The sequence below is a fragment of the Scyliorhinus torazame genome, chromosome 12 (genome assembly GCF_047496885.1).
Source record: "Scyliorhinus torazame isolate Kashiwa2021f chromosome 12, sScyTor2.1, whole genome shotgun sequence".
Taxonomy (NCBI): Eukaryota; Metazoa; Chordata; class Chondrichthyes; order Carcharhiniformes; family Scyliorhinidae; genus Scyliorhinus; species Scyliorhinus torazame.
The window spans coordinates 46,082,342-46,097,772 of record NC_092718.1 but is presented as its reverse complement, the minus strand read 5'-3'; the positions used below and the strand labels follow the sequence as shown (position 1 = coordinate 46,097,772).

Sequence of the window (15,431 nt, the reverse complement as noted above, 5' to 3'; positions counted from 1 at the left end):
CACTATAACCTCTCTTGGGAGGGTTGAGATTGTGGTGCGCATAAAGTTGAATGGAGCAGGACATAAGAGTATAAACGCACACTTACAAACCACTTCAGATACCAGATAAACATGATCTACTAGTGTATTGCACTCTAAACCATTTGAAGGACCAATCTAGGTAAATTAGACTGAGTCAATGGTAAGATTTTAAATTAGATTATAGTTAACAAATTATGTAAAGTATTTGTAAAGCAGTTTTCTTACTGGAGAATTGAAGAGGTGGTGGTGTGGTGGCATTGTCACTGGACTAGCATTCCGGAGACTTAGTGCAGGTTAGGTGGATTGGCCATGATCAATGTACGGCATTACACGGGTGAGGTGGGGACTTGGCCTTGGGAGAATGCTCTTCCAGAGGGTCGGTGCGGTTTCCATGGGTTAATTGGCACCCTTCTGCAACTATGACCGTTCTCCAAGATCTGGGGACCCAGGTTCAAATCCCACCATGGCAGATGGTGAAATTTGAATTCAATTAAAAAAAACTGGAATTAAAAGTCTAATGATGAAGGTGAAACCACATCTGGCTCACTAATTTCTGTCAGGGAAGGAAATCTGCCATCCTCACCTGGTCTGGTCTACATGTGACTCCAAATCTACAACAATATGGTTGGCGCTGAAATGTCCTCTGAAATGGACAGCAGTTAGGGATGGGCAATAATGATTAGAATGTTGGTGACGGAGAACTTCAGTCAAATTAATTTCTCATACCATATCTGAGAGTATGGTTGCTTCTTATAGTAGTAACCATTCTGCCGCAGTCTGAAACCCTACACAATACAAATAAGACTTTTCATTGTTCCTCCTTCATTTTCCTCTCTGCAAGTTCAATCTGTTTCACAGCATTAATAGTTTCCAGTGGTGCCAGGCCAAGATGAGATGGAAAGTACCATAACCCGTAAATGTGTGATCAAAGCCGATTGACCAATATTAGAATATATAAAACAGTGTTTACCAAGAATTACAAGCCAACTTTTTTTATAATCTAAAGTTTTTAACCTGAGACAAAGATGAGAAAGAAAGATTTGGGCATCACAAGATGTGACATCACAGCTGTACATCTATTTGACAATGAATAGATTACTCAAGGCGAACAAACACAAGAAAGATTGACTGAACTTTCCCAAGTGCTCAGTGGAACAGGAAAGGTCACTTTACAATTGAAACTTAAGTTTGCTAGTTCTCACTATTCATGATATTTTCAGTTCATTTTATTCAAATATATTGTCCACCACGAGCCGAATTGAAAGATGCACTGTGTGATCCTATCAGTTCAATGCCAATGGTATTTTAGCAGTCCTCAGAACAGTCAGGTTTATTGTCGCTTGAATTTTAACTTTTTTTTTAGAACAGCGCACTTCTTCTGCTCTCTCCTCAGCTCAGCATAACATAAGATTCTTTCCAGCCTTGTAAAGCGATGGTCTGTGGAATTTTCTCTCTCGATCTGATGTGAGGTTCAAATTGGTTTCAAAGTGGCAGCTGCCACTGGGAGCTGAACCTATGATCCAGAGGGATATAGAGCCTTTAAGATAAAAGTGCTGTGGGCTAATTTTACCTTTCACCTTTTTATCCATTCTGATGTTTTAATTGTTATGAGTTTATGTTTGCTCTTTCCACATTTCTCTAATTAAGTTTCACTTTTTAAAGATGTGATAAAAGGCATGCTTTAAATGATGTATTAATCACAGGCTCATTGCATTATGATCCGAGGTTACAATAAAGCTTCAATGACTAGCAGTGTACAGTTCATGTCCATATGCAGCAGGACCTGGACAACATTCAGGCTTGGGCTGATAAGTAGCAAGCAGCAGTCTATGACCATCTCCACAAAGAGAGAATCTAACCATCTTCCCTTGGCATTCAATGGCACTACCATTGTTGAATCCCCCAGTATCAACATCCTTTGGGTTACCATTGACCAGAAATGGAACTGGACCCTATAAATACTGTGGCTACAAGAGCAGGTCAGAGGGTGGAAACTTTGTGCTGTGTAACTCACTTCCTGACTCCCCAAAGCCAGAGGTCAGGGGTGTGATCATAGAATTATCATAGAATCCCTACAGTACAGATGGAAGCCATTCGGCCCATCAAGTCTGCACCAACCCTCTGAAAGAGCACCCCCACCTTACCCAACCCAGTAACCCCAACTTACATTTTGGACACTAAGGGGCAATTTTAGCATGGCCAATCCACCTAACCTGCACATCTTTGGACTGTGGGAGGAAACAGAAGCACTTGGACGAAACCCCCACAGACACAGGAAGAATGTACAAACTCCACACAGACAGTCACCCATGGCTGGAATTGAACCTGGGTCCCTGGCGCTGTGAGGCAGCAATGTTAACTACTGTGCTACCATACCGTGGAATACCCTCCACTTGCCTGGATGAGTGCAGCTTCAACAATACTCAAGATGTTCAACACTGTCCAGGACAAAGCAGCCACTTGATTGACACCCCATCCGCAGCCTTCAAAATTCACTCCCTTCACCTCTCGAGCATACTGGCAGCTGGGTGCACCATCTAGAAGATGCACTGCAGGAATTCACCGAGGCTCCTTCAACAGCATCTACCAAACCCATGACCACCACCACCGAGAAGGACAAAAGGCAGCAGATACATGGAAACACCACTACCTGACACACCAAGCAGCACAGTAGCATGGTGGTTAGCACAATTGCTTCACAGCTCCAGGGTCCCAGGTTCAATTCCGGCTTGGGTCACTGTCTGTGCGGAGTTTGCACGTTCTCCCCGTGTGTGCGTGGGTTTCCTCCGGGTTCTCCGGTTTCCTCCCACAGTCCAAAGATGTGCGGGTTAGGTGGATTGGCCATGCTAAATTGCCCATAGTGTCCAAAATTGCCCGTAGGGTGGGGTTACTGGGTTATGGGGATTAGGTGGGGTTACTGAGTTATGGGGATAGGGTGGAGGTTTGGACCTTCGGTAGGGTGCTCTTTCCAAGAGCCGGTGCAGACTCGATGGGCCGAATGGCCTCCTTCTGCACTGTAAATTCTATGTCTATGTCTATGTCTAAGCCACACACCATCCTGATTTGGAAATATATTGCAATTCTTTCGCTGTCGCTGGGTCAAAATCCTGGAACACCCTTCCTAACAGGAAAGTGGGTGTAGCTACACCACATGGACTGCAGTAGTACAAACATCCCATGAAATAATTAAAAGACGAGAAAAGATGATCACAATACAAGGTTTAGAGCGAGTGATTTTGTGATAATGTAGTTCCACTGGATCTGTTATAGGGTGACAGGATGCAATAATAAACTACAGGAAATAATAAACTGACAACTCAATTAGTTAATGCACAATGTGGTGTTCAGCAATACTGAGTAGGTTCAGTTCCTGGTTTAAACTCAGGACATCAGAATGGGCAAAGGTATGTCCTTCAATGAAATGGTCTTTTTTAATCATATCCTCAGGCCAGTGGAGGCGGTGGCGTAGTGATGTTGTCACTGGACTAACGGTCCAGAGACCCAGGGTAATGCTCTGGGGTCTCAGATTCGATTCCGCCATGGCGGATGGCGTAATTTGAATTCAATAATAATCTGGGATTAAAAGGCTAATGACGACATGAAAACATTGCCGATTATCGTAAAAAACCATCTGGTTCACTAATGTCCTTCAGGGAAGCAAATCGGTCGTCCTTACCCGGTCTGGCCTACATATGACTCCAGACCCACACAGCATTGCGGTTGACTCGAAACTGACCCCCACTGAAACGGCCTCGCAAGCCACTCAGTTCAAGTGCAAATTAGGGATGGGCAACAAATGCTCATCCCGCATCCCAATAACGAATATTAAAAAAAGACACCAAAGCACCATTAAAATCCATGTCATTCCACAAATTCCTCAAAAACAAAATCATCATCCTTGTGTTCAAATCCTTCCTGACACGGTGACCTCCTACAGGCCCTACAATCCTCCAAAAAATCTACTTTCCCTCAATTCTGGCCTCTTATACATTCCTAACTTCCCTCACCACACCATTGGTTGCCGTGCTTTCAGTTGTCTAGGCTCCAATCTCAAGAATTCCTTTCCTAAACCTCTCCATCATTCCTCTTTTAAGACAATTTTATAAAGCTTTTCAGTGTCCCTCTTTGATTCAGTGCCAATTTTGTTCTCTGATGACCTTGCTGTGAAGTGTCTTCCAGGTGCTTTACTATGTACCGGAGTTGGTTTAGCACAGTGGGCTAAACAGCTGGCTTGTAATGCAGAACAAGGCCAGCAGCGCGGGTTCAATTCCCGTACCGGCCTCCCTGAACAGGCGCCGGAATGTGGCAGCTGGGGGCTTTTCACAGTAACTTCATTGAAGCTTACTTGTGACAATAAGTGATTATTATTATGTTAAGGATATGATATAAATAAATGCAAGTTATTGGAATGCAGTGGAACATTCACAGAATGTTAAAGGAAACCTTTCAACCCATTGGACAAGATATTCTGGCCCTACCCGCAACTGGGAAGGCAATCCCTCCATGGCGACTTCCCATGGTGGCAAGACGGGTGAGCCAAGCAAAGTGCTCAGATATCGGCAGGACCAGAGGATTCCGCCAGCGGCCAATGGTGAACCGCCTCTATAGAATCCCCATAGTGCAGTCCGAGGCCACCTGGTCCATTGAGTCCGCACCGACCCTACAACAGAGTACCCTACCTAGGCCCACACCCCTGCCCTATCCCCGCAACCGCAACCTAACCTGCACATCTTTGGACTCTAAGGGGCAATATAACATGGCCAATCCATCTAACTTGGACTATGGGAGGAAACTGGAGCGCCCGGAGGAAACCCAAACAAACACGAGGAAAACATGCAAACTCCACACAGTCACCCAAGGCCGCAATCAAACCTGGGTCCCTGGTGCTGTGAGGCAGTAGTGCTAACCACTGTGCCGCCATTCTGCTCATTTCCGCCCATTTGGGGTGACGGTGACGGAAAATCCCGGCCTTTGTGTCTGTGCCAGCTGTTTGAAAGCTCTGTGCAATTAGTCACAATTCCTTATTTTTTCCCTACAACACAATGAGCTTCCACCGTCTTTTGACATCACAACTTATTTCCTGAGAGAGCTTCTGGATATTTTGCCAATTAACTTAAATCCGTGTACTCTGGTCACCGATCTGCCTACCACTGGGAACAGTTTCTCCCTTACTTACTCTCACAAAACCCTTCAAGATTTTGAACATCCCTGTTCAATCCCTTCTCAACCTTCTCTGCCTTGGGGGGAACAACCTTGGTGTCTGATCTCAGACAAGCCTCAATCTAAGAGGAGGTGGCCACCAGTCTAGGGAAGCAAAAATATAATCAACCAAGAGTCCTGATCACTGCTGGAAAACGTGGCCGCATGTGGGTGAGAAAGGATCATACCCGGCTGTCATATTGCAATTGTTAGATATCTGATGATGCTCCCAGCCTGTGCTGACATTTTGAAAGGTTAGATTCATTTGCAGATTGATACGTGAAGGGGGACTCACTGTGTCTGAGTAGAGAGAGGAGAATTAGTGGAAAGCTGTTCAAAATTACAATTTTAAAACTGGTTTGCATAATAAAAGCCAATAAACAAGTCCCTTTGTCCCAACATTATTTATGATTTGGGATTTATACGAGGTCACGCCAGCTGTAAGCAGATCTTTAATTAAATGAACCCTGCTGTATGTGTTAATGCAGAGCAGAAATCCGAATGCAATGTCAATGAGCTACTTTCAAAGTATTGACCTAAAAATGTAAAAGGATTCTGTTAAAGTCAGTAATAGTATTATGCATATACATCAAAAGGCTTCCACTGTATAAATGGGGAATGCATAAATTCTGAAATGTTGAATAAATTGAGATTAGACAAAGGCTTGCAAACAAATTGAATAATTTGCATCAGTTACAATGAATTATAAGGGATTTGATTGTTACATAAAAGATATATGACTAAATTGGGTTTCGAAGAGGCGGATGGTAAAGGGAACTGTTTTTCTTTGGAGACTAATCATTCCAGAGAAATTTTATCAGAGGGCCCGAATATTCCCCTTCACTGCTATTGTTTATGAAAGGTGAGTAAAAATTTGAAGCATGTGCAAAGCTCGCAGATATTGGTGCCGATTCCTCACTCAGTCCATTATGCTGCGCACCAAAGGGCAGACCAACCGCCCCCATGATGTACAGCACCCACGATGGGCACTGACTGCCTACATTTTCCATGTCAGACCATTTGTATGCTGCGATGTCCCCACCAACGTAAGTGCTGCCCTTTGTGGAGCTTTGCAATATGAGCTTTGTGTGTGTGTGTGAAATGCTGCAGGCCTGAGAGACATACATTGCGCCTCATGGATCCTGGTTATTTTAATAATAATAATCTTTATTATTGTCACAAGTAGACTCACATTAACAGTGCAATGAGGTTACTGTGACAACCCCCTAGCCGCCGCCCTCCGGTGCATGTTCGGGTACACTGCGGGAGAATTCAGAATGTCCAATTCACCTAACAAACATGACTTTCAGGACTTGTGGGAGGAATCTGGAGGACCCGGGGGAAAACCACACAGACACGGGGAGAACGTGCAGACTCCACACAGACAGTGACCCAGCCGGGGATCGAACCCGGGTCCCTGGCGCTTTGAAGCAACCCTTCTAGGGCTTCTATCGATTATAGCTGGAATTGTGCTGGAACAATAAGAAGATAAACTTCCTTCCAGAAAGAAAGAAAATAATAAAATGGGGAAATGAGATTACTGGTCCGAACTGGTCTTGTATACTTTAAAATGGAACACTGTAAAATAAGAATACTGGTCCGATCTGATTTTTCCTATGTGGACATCCTCTTTAAGGCTGCAACTCCGTTTACCTCAGACCTTTTGGTCTGAGGAAGATCCCAACGTAAGTTCCATTGTCAGATTATTTTGTTTTAATTGCCCAGTGATTAATATACAGGAAAGTGAGGGGTGAAGTGTCAGAGCTAGCCCTTTTTCCAAGCACAAGCCTGGTTATGCTCACTTTGAGAAGGTCCAGAAATCACATGAAAGGAGAGTGGAATGGAAAGTTGAAAGGATGAGTATTCATACCCCTCCATGTCTCTGGAAACCAATGTCATAGCATCCACTGGAAAAACAACCATTAACTCTTCTGCTATTGCATGCTACCACCCAATGTTCAACCTCCCTTTCCTCTCCAACATCATAGAAAGTGTTTTCGCCTCCTACATCTATTCCCATCTTTCCTGGAATTCCAAGTGAATCCCATCAATCAGGGCTCTGCACCATGAAGGGTTAACAGATGGGATATGCTAATGTATGATGTGGATGATGATGTACCACTGACATTAGCCAGTAATACGTCAGGTTCGCTGGGCAGGACGTTCCGCGCAATCCGTCACGTGTTTTGCGGCGGCGGAGGTGGCCAGTCATTGGCCAGCAGTGGGATCTTCTAGTCCTGCCATTGTCAACAGGGTCTCCTGCCGAATGTACCCCTTGCCGCTGGGAAACCCACGACAGGGGTGCGCCGTTGGTGGGAACGGCTGGAAAATTCCAGCCTCTTAGAGAGAGAAACAGACAGAAAAATAGAGAGCAGACGTTGAAATCATACCTAGGAGCAATGTGCTTACTCTGTAACCTGTTTAGATGGTGTAAACGATAAGCAGATACCAGAGTATGCCTATTCAGTGCCAGGGACCCGGGTTTAATTCCGATCTTGGGTGACTGTCTGAGTGGAGTTTCCACATTCTGCCAGTGTCTTTGAGGGTTTCCTCCCACAGACCAAAGGTGTGCAGGTTAGGTGGAGTGGCTATGCTAAATTGCCCCTTAGTGTCCAAAGGTTATGTGGTGGAGTAGCTCTAGGCAGGATGCTCTGTTGGAGGGCTGGTGCAGACTTGATGGGCTGAATGGTCTCCTTCTGCACTGTAATCATTCTATGGAAGAGAAAGATCCATCTCAGAACAGTTTCCTCCCATGCCACAGTATCAAACAGCTCTATCAAAGTCACAAATGGCATCCAATATGTAAAAGGCAAAGTACCCCTACTCACCCTTCCCAGCCAATGTGCAGCCTTTGAGATAGCTGACCACACCTTCCCTCTTCCAATGGATCTCCACTCTTGTCCAGCTGGATGAGACCACTCTTGCCTGGTTCCATTATTACCTAAATAGTCATAGCTAGAGAATTACTATCGATGGTTTCTTTTCTAACTCCCACACCGGTATTTCTTGTGCTCCCCACGGATTTAACCTTGGTGTCATTCTACTTCCCATCCACATGCTGCCCCTCAGTGACATCATCTAAAATCTTGACTTCATTAAATACCGCCATGGAAACTGAAGGCAATGGGTGTCTTGCCCACCAGCTAGACGGAGAGAGCTCAGCATCGCCACTTTTAAGGAAAACTTGTGTGGTGAATGCATAATTACTGATAATTCACCAGTGCACTGTGTTATGTTATTAACCCTGTGGGCTCTACCTGTGGGCCATTGTGTGGCTTCACCCACAGGGGATATGTTGGGGCATGTACGGGCTCCGCCCATGGCTCCACCCCCTTTACAGGAAGTATAAGAGCTACTGACCTGCAGGGGCGCCTTCAGTGTTGTAGGCAGGCTCAGTTCTAAATTGATTAAAACCACGGTTTACTTCTCCACGTGTCTTCGAGTGAATTGATGGTCGCATCAACTTGTTAACTCAGGAATTTAACTGGACATTGCTGGGCCTTCCCTGGGATCAAGGACCCCGGTGGATGAAAATTACTACCCTGTGGAGAAAGCAACTAATGAAGGTTGGCAGCTCTATCGAACGGCAGCACCACCGGGTGGCTGCTGCCAGTATCGCACCTACCAAGGGCCGAGTATCTTTGCCAGATCCCAGGCAAGAGATGGTGGGATGGTGGTCACAGGGTGTGAGTTGTGGGGGAGGGGTGTTGACAGTAAAGACAGGTTGGGGAATCTCAGTGGGAACCCCTTTTCCCAATGTCAGGTCCCTCGATCATTCATTGGTAGAGACTTTCTGCTATGGTTGCGGCAGGTGTCTTGGTGGTCCCCACACAGCCCATCAGCGGACATCATTTCAACAAATTTGCATCTCGTATTAAGGATTGTTCACCGGATTCCACCCCCCCCCCCACCCCCCCTCCCCACCTCACCCCTACCCCCCACGCTGGATCATCCAAGTACTCCGGAGTGCAATTAGAATGATGTATTTCACATGGCATATCAGCAGCATGCACCTGGCGACATACAATTTGTTCTTGACTTCATGGTTCAGTCGCCTACCTTATATCGTGATGTGGAGATGCCGGTGTTGGGCTGGGGTGGGCACAGCAAGATGTCTTACAACACCAAGTTAAAGTCCAACAGGTTTATTTAGAATCATGAGCTTTTGGAGCGTGGCTCCTTCACCCACCTGGTGTAGGAGCTACGCTCCGAAAGCTCGTGATTCCAAATAAACCTGTTGGACTTTAACCTCGTGTCATAAGACTTCTTACTGCACCTTATATCGCACAGAGCTCGTGGTCATCAGCGGCAGGCTTCACGGGGGCTGATGTGCTCCCACCACATCGCTTTCAGGGGTTGCCACAGGTAATCTCTATGTACCAAATCAGCGGTAAGGCGTGGGTGTCTTTTAATGGACTGCAGGGTTAGGGTTCCATTGGGGAAATGGGGGGGGGGAACTGGCCTAAGACATGAAAAGAAGCTGTAGGGCAGTGGCTACACTGGCGGGCAAGAGTAAGGAAGGTTGCACTCAGACACAGGACGATGGGGAGGGTGCCGGGGTTAGTGTGCTCAGTGCCAGGATAGGGAGAGAGAATTTTACAAATTGGTATCAGCCACTTGAGACCAGAATGGGAGGATCACGGAGTGAAGAAGTGCTTCAGTTTACAACGTTGAGCTCACAAAGACTGTTCTTGGTCCAGTCAAGGTAGGTGGACGGCATGTCAGTCCAGTTTTAGTCATGCCCAGGGTAATGTGCACAGGTCATTGGTGTAACATCATGTGCCTTGGTCCATGGGATTTCTGGCATCACACTGCATCGCAGATGGTACATTTAGTCAGGGGTGCATCTCCAGCCTACAGATGAGGAAAAGGCATTTAGGGGGTATTGAAAGGTGTTGGGAAGTGAGGTGGGAGGGTGGGGGGGTGTATGTTTTTTAAAATAAATTTAGAGTACCCAATTATTATTTTTTTCCAATTAAGGGCACCTAATCTGCACATCTTTGGGTTGGGGGGTGAAACCCACGCAGACATGGGGAGAATGTGCAAACTCCACACGGACAGTGACCCAGGGATGGGATTCGAACCCAGGTCCTCAGCGCCGCAGTCCCAATGCTAACCTCTGTGCCACATGATGCCATGTGGGTGCATGTCGAACTGTGAAAGTTACCTCAGGTTGGAGAGGGATCAGGTCCACACAGGACATCGGCACATCCATCTCAAAATGTTCACAGGCAAACAAATGGATATCCGCTCCAATCACGGTGAGTTCAAGGAATACAAAGGGAGGATTGCGAGGTCTTGGAGGGAGGGAAACCTGAACATTAAGCTCCTCCGGAATGATAGGAACTGTTTCATACTCACACAGGGAGGGTCCATGCTGGCAGTGAGAGCTCAACACCACCATCTCCCTACCTATAGCAATGGTGCAGAACAAAATTAAAATGAAGAACATGTCTGCTGGTGAATGTATCGAGAACGAGAACAAACTCCAGAGAAATGAGGTGGCTGAAAAACTCCACATACGTGTTATAATCAGTGAATTGAGAGAGAGTGAATGGTAATGTCCCTTCAGCTGGCAGCTTATGAGATGTCAGTGAATGTGTGATTGGCTTGAGTTTGAGTTGAGAGTGATGAGATGGTTTACTTACCCTGGTGGCATGGATGTGATCATTCATCCCCTTTCTGTGCTGGGTGGCTGACCTGTCCTGTGCTGCATTGGCACTGACCCCCACTGCCGTGCCTGCCTAGCCAGGGCACCGAGGATGGTGGACCATCTCCGGCCATCACGGGGGTAGAGGACTTTGGGGCGGGCGTTGACTGTGTCCAACAAGTGTTCCAGGGAGATTTCACTGAACTTCGGAGAAGCATACGTCTTCCCTTTGGGTGTCATATCCTCCATGGAGCAGCCCTGGGCTCTAGACATTGGAAAGGTTGTACAAGAGCAGGAGTGCTGTTTAAATATGGTGTCCAGAGTGAGGAAACGGTGACCCCACAACAGGGTGGGCGAATCAGAGGCCGCCCAACTGCAATCCAACATGTTTCCCATGCATACAGCACATAAGTCCCAGTCGGGACTACAAGATCATGCGGTCCCAATTCTGGCCGGCTTTTACATACCTGGCTGCCCCAGCTGTTAGGCCTATGCCCCTCAGCGGGGAAACTCCTACTCCACAAGCCCCATGGGGTAATCAATTGGGTCATTCCTGTGGGTCTCATGAGGGTTATTACAGATCATTGTGGATGCGAGATGCTTGTGTGGGCACTCATGTTTTGCATTTTCGAGGCACAGTGGAGCACATCAGTCAACACTTAAAACTGCTATACCCCCATTCAGTAAGCCAGATTAGACAGATGCCAATAATTAGAGAGTAACGTCAATGGGCAGCATGGTAGCACAAGTAGATAGCACTGTGGCTTCACAGCACCAGGGTCCCAGGTTCGATTCCCTGCTGGGTCACTGTCTGTGCAGAGTCTGCACGTTCTCCCCGTGTCTGCGTGGGTTTCCTCCGGTTGCTCCGGTTTCCTCCCACAGTCCATAGACGTGCAGATTATGTGGATTGGCCATGATAAATTGCCCTTACTGACAAAAAAGGTTGGTGCGGGGTTATTGGGTAATGGGGATAGGGTGGAAGTGAGGGCTTAAGTGGGTCGGTGCAGACTCGATGGGCCGAATGGCCTTCTGCACTGTATATCCTAATGGGTGTCATGCTAGATTTTTATTTGTTCCCTCAATTAATATTTGTCTATAACCAACAGGACCTTGCATGAATTCAAAATATTAATAATACTGGAACAAAATAACGTATTCATTTGCTTTTAATATGTGAACAAGCCAAAGAAAAAACATCAATATTTTCCCCTACTTCTTCTCCTTCACACAAATACAGTCACTCCTGCTATTGTAACAATCATTGAGCAATGTTTGTTATGTTGTTCTGACTGGAATGTAAAAACTCAGATTTGAATGAACTAATATAAATCTTTTAAAAATTGCTAATTTATTCATGGCACCAAGCACGACCATATTGCCCTCCTTTACCCCACAAGCACTAAATTTATCAAGATTTTGAAATAATTTATTTTGAATATCAAGTTATCCGAGACAAATAATTACACTGACATGGAAAGATTTGAGCTTCACGAGATGCTACGTCATAGTGGTTACAACCATATGACAATGCGGAGGCTACTCAAAACCAGAAATCGCGAGAAAGATTTACTGAACATTCCCCAAGAGCTCAATGGGACATGGAAGACCACTTCACAATTGAAATTCAAGTCAATTTGTGTCTTGGTTTCTGGGGCACCATGCTGGTTCCATCTGTTACAGACTACAGTGTCACCTAGTTACAAAGTCTCACCACACCAAACGAGTGCGCAGTTTGGCTGCTCTCTGCGAACATTTGCATACTGTCAGTATCCGTTTAGATCGAAACTTACAAGGGCTTTAATCAACCCGTAGTTCGGAACTGGGTTAGGAATGTGTTCCCGCTGTGTCGCCACACCACACAGAAAATCACGACAGCAACCAATCTGCACAACCCATATGCCAAATATACTCGGAGCTTCCAGTTTCTTAATACTTCTTCACTTGCAGGGCAAGTTTGCAGAAAACATAAGGGAACAGAGTTGCCATCACAAGCCTTGAACTCCGTTGAAGATGTCACTGGCAATGAAAGCATAGAGGCTGGCAGAGAAGTGGGAGCCAGAGGCCTCCCCAAAATCTGGATTAGTGCCAGCCTGATTTTGTTCCCTTTCCTTCCCCACTGCTCCCTCACACACAGATATGCACTCAAGCATATGGTGCCTAACCGTCTGAAGAGGTGATCACACATGGGAGATTGTCATTTGAAAGGGTGTTTTAGCAGGCCGGATTCTAACATATGTGCTTCTTCTGTTTTGTAGGTCTGGAAGAGCAACAAACCAGAAGTGCCGGTGACGCAGAACAAGCCAGGACCTCACATGCACAACCTGTTTCAAGCACAAAAACGCCAATGCTAAAGGAACGTGAGAGCTTGAAAGAGAGGAACACTCAATGCATTTAGTACAAGTGAAGAGGGACATGTGCTGCAGTACAATAGACAGTCCTGATGGACATAGGACTAGCTTATCCTTACTTAGCTGGGGATGCTCGGAACATACACACCTTGTGGGGACTTGTTGTAAAAGAAGGTTGTTACTGGAACGTGCTAGTTGTCTGGACACAATTGAATCTGTCCAAAGTGTTCTACCTGGTTTGGCATTGCGTTTGGAAGAGTCCACAAGTTACATTCATACAGTCATTCTGGAAGGCACCTCCCCACAGAATCCCCGGGAGCAATGTCAGGGGACAGTGTCCTTGCAATGCCAAGAGACAGTGCCAGAGGGCAGTTCCAGTGTGGTGCCAGGGTACTATCTGGGCATAATCTTCTCTTTCCCCCCATCACCCCCTCCCGGGGCTGTATGCACCCATGTACCTCCGGTTGGTTCAGCTCTCCAGGTGCACCTCACGGGAGACCTGTCATGATCAATGTCAGCGTGCCCTCACGCCGACATGAATGGACTGTCCAATGGGGCAGGGAGGCGGTGGCAGTCAGGCATAGAGGCCTGACCTGCATTCGCAATTAGATGTAAATGGAGATGCCAACTTTTGAAGTCAGGATCTCCATTATGCCATTGGCAGGTGGGGTGGACAATCAAGCCGGGAAACCCCACTGGCATAAAAGCATAAAAGCCATCAGGGGACTCCCACTCGATTCCCCTCCGCCTCCTCTGCTATTCCCACCCACCAAAAATGGGGGTGTAAAATCCCCTGAGTCTCCTTTACCACGTCCTGCCTGTGGCTGTGCACATTGTTCACCTTCGCATCGGCACAGAGCCTCCTTATTTTTGTGCTAACTCTTTTGTAGCCTCCAGCTGAAGTAATGGTGCTCATAATTTCTATCCTTTTCATCTCTGCCAGGTAAGTTAACCCTAACTCTAGGTGCCCATTTTCCTGAGATGGTTTTACATACATTGTGCTGTTTGCCTCTAGTTATTTTCTTGAATTTGATCTTTGAACAACCAGTTACCCAGATCACAAAGCAATAAGATTACGCATCAAGCAATAATGGGGATACAGATCCATGTACCCTGAGACAAAAATGATCTTATCTTGAATGATGAACTTCATCAGGTGCAGGAGAGAAGTTGTTCTGATGTAGGGCACTACTCAACTGCAGATCACTATGACCCATATGAGTTGGTGTTGTGGCATTGTGGAAAATCCCAAAATTTGAATGAATAATGTCATTAAAATGGATCATTTGGACAATCAGAAAAAAAAGGATGGTTAATCATCACTCATTCCTTTGTCACTGGTTCCCAATGCTGTTAAATTAAAAGCAAGTCACAATCAGGGGCTGACCATGGTTTATTCGCAGAACGAACTTGACACCCCACAGTGATGGCAGAATGTGACAACTTTATTAACTACTTTTGAAACATAAACAGATGTTGACATATTGCCAATCTGGACAATTTAACAGCGAATAAACCATCTTCTGCCATTAGAGCGCATGATTCAAATTACTCGTTCAAACAGGTGATTTAATCAATAAAGTAGTCAACAACTGATAAGTCATTGCACAAAGGCTTCATATAAGTGGGGTCAATAAGTATAATTAATTATCGATCTTGAAGCTAATGCCGTAGTTCATTTGCTATCTTCTCCCATTTTGAGGTCAGTTGCTGCAACTTGCTGCCCATCTGCAATAACAGAATACGCGTTTGGAACAATGTCCCTTTCGGCAAACATGTCATTCCTGCCCAGCGAGCCTCTGGAATTCCATCATTAAATTTCCCAAATGTCAGTCATAGAATTTCATGTTTGTAGTTTAAACTGACTCCATCAATCGTGGTTCAGAGCCACTCAGAAAAAAAACTGCACTCTTGTTTATCCGAAGTCAAAACAATGGGAAATCTGCAGTTAAACTGATGCTTGGAGTATTGTCATACAGACTTGAAACATTAACTCTGTTTCTCTCTCCACAGACTTCTGAGTTTATCCAACATTTTCTGTTTTTATTTGGAGTGTCGCAATAGGCATGGGAGTGGATATCTTCAAATACAATTGTGCAGATTGCTTTATTGGCCTTCCTCTATTGTATTTTTTACTGATCGAAATAGCTGCTTGGGACAGTCAGCAGCTTTACGCCAGCACTGAAAGAAATAGTCTCCATTAATGCTGTTCC

The 15,431-nt window shown here is 45.7% G+C and overlaps 1 long non-coding RNA gene across 1 annotated transcript in view; it reads left to right on the top strand.

Moving 5' to 3' along the window:
- The window catches only part of LOC140387549 (uncharacterized), a 222,580-nt gene extending 207,724 nt beyond the window's left edge, over positions 1-14,856 (top strand). Inside the window, exon 3 of the long non-coding RNA XR_011933895.1 lies at positions 13,126-14,856. This is a non-coding gene — a long non-coding RNA (uncharacterized lncRNA). The remainder of the gene's footprint in view (positions 1-13,125) is intronic.
- The last annotated feature ends 575 nt before the right edge of the window (positions 14,857-15,431 follow it).